Source organism: Otolemur garnettii, unplaced genomic scaffold (genome assembly GCF_000181295.1).
Source record: "Otolemur garnettii isolate 467f Iridium unplaced genomic scaffold, OtoGar3 scaffold00057, whole genome shotgun sequence".
Classification (NCBI taxonomy): Eukaryota; Metazoa; Chordata; class Mammalia; order Primates; family Galagidae; genus Otolemur; species Otolemur garnettii.
Genome location: NW_003852452.1, coordinates 9,695,573 through 9,697,562, shown reverse-complemented (window position 1 = coordinate 9,697,562; position 1,990 = coordinate 9,695,573). Strand labels below are relative to the sequence as shown.

The 1,990-nt window shown below is 34.3% G+C and overlaps 1 pseudogene across 1 annotated transcript in view; it reads left to right on the top strand.

The window, feature by feature from the left end:
• LOC111726213 overlaps positions 1-417 on the top strand; it is a 17,126-nt pseudogene extending 16,709 nt beyond the window's left edge. The window contains exon 3 of the transcript XR_002774047.1: positions 220-417. The product of XR_002774047.1 is annotated as a caprin-2-like (transcript). The remainder of the gene's footprint in view (positions 1-219) is intronic.
• The last annotated feature ends 1,573 nt before the right edge of the window (positions 418-1,990 follow it).

Below are 1,990 nucleotides of genomic sequence, written 5' to 3'. Positions count from 1 at the left end.
TTCTAACATTAAAACTGAATTTTTAAATATAACTTTATATAACTTGTACTAACATTGTTTCTCCTTACTCTTTTTTTCGGTAAGTGCCATTCTGTATATATATAGTAAATAGCTAGTTCATAAAGTCTTAAATCTCCTCTGCTGTATTTAAGGAACACTTATTTTCACATATTTACTTAGAAGGTCACACAATTGATGTTTTCTCCTCCTGTTTGGCAGGAAGCAGTAGAGAAATATGAGGAAGTGCTACATAATTTAGAATTTGCCAAGGAGCTTCAGAAAACCTTTTCTGGACTGAGCCTAGACGTGAGTATGTTTTCTTTGCTTTTCCTGAAACTGGTTGAAACCACTGCTCTTGAAGAAAACAGCTCAGATCTAATAATTGTGTTTGGTTACCATCCATCTAATTTCTGCTGATACTTTATAGGAGATGGGAGGTTGAGGAACAGTAGCTAATGAAGGACTAGTTTTTCAGATTTCTGTAGTCTCCACGGAATACAGATGGCATCGGAGTATGAGAATTGGGAATAAAATATTAGTTGTTTACTGTGTGTTATTTCATTATGGAATTTCAGGAATAATTGACAAGAGGAATTAAATACTATTTTAGGATATGGACTATATTATATATGGACTTATAAATTTGTATAATATAGGTTCACAGTGTAACAATATTTAATATATAAGGAAACAGAGAATTGGTACTCTTTGAAAGCACAATTATTATTATCAGGAAAATTTATGATCATGGTAAATAGAGTTAAATCTGGCCTCTCTACTTTTTAGGCTCTATGTTGGCACTTCAAACCTTTAATCTCTAACACATTTAATCAGTAGTTAATTATGAAGTTGTTAAGCATTCCTTAATGAAGTATTCTTCATTCCAGGATCTTATATGACCTTTAAAGGACCAACCATTGAAGAAATTTTTTAATAAATTCATTTGTGGGGTAGGGAAAATGCCTAGTAAGATAGTATCTTTTTTTATTTAAAAAAATTTTAAGTTATTATTTATAATTTATTATTTAAATACTTTATTTTTTTTAATTTTTTAATTTTTTTTTAAATACTTTGTTTTTGATGTTTTCTTTTTTTATAGTAAAGTAAAAGTCTCTCCATTCCTCTGGCATTAAAAAAAAAAATGCAGCCTGCCACAGTGGCTAATTCCTGTACTCTTAGTACTCTGGGAGGCTGAGGTGGGAGGATTGCTTGGATTGCTTGAGCTCAGGAGTTTGAGATCAGCCTGAGCAAGAGGGAGACCCATCTGTACTGAAAACAGAGAAACGAGCTGGGCCTTGTAGTCCCAGCTACTTGGTAGGCTAAGGCAAGAGGATGATTTGAGCCCAAGAATTTGAGGTTGCTGTGAGCTGTGATGATGCCATGGTACTCTATCCAGGAGATTTTCTGTATTTCTCGCAGTTACCTCATCAAATTTTAGTGTTCCATTCAGGTATACATTTTTCTAATATATAGCGTTCTTTTCTTCTTTTTAGGTTAAAAAACTTTTTTAAACTTCTACCATGTGCCAAGTACCTGTACAATTCTGCTGGATTTTTTCAACAGTCTAGGAAGTAGATATATAATAAATAGCCCCATTTTAAAGATGAGGGGAATGAGGTTCTGAACAAAAGGGACTTACTCAAAGTCATATGGCCGATAAATGGCAGAGCCAAGATAGGACCGTGGGTACATTTTACCTCTGAAACCATTTTTTTCTCCTCTATCATGGATATAGTATCTTTTCTATTTAGATTTTCCACTGCTGTAGTTTAGAGGTAGCTCTGAGTTCACCAAATCTTGTTGCTATTCCTAAGGTTATTATTATTATTATTATTGCAGTTTTTGGCTGGGGCTGGATTTGAACCTGCCACCTCTGGCATGTGGGGCTGGTGCCCTTCTCCTTTGAGCCATAGGCGCCGCCTATTCCTGAGGTTATTTTTACTTGCCTTAGATTTACTTTCATTTTGGTGAGGTGAGAAAGTACTCTTGA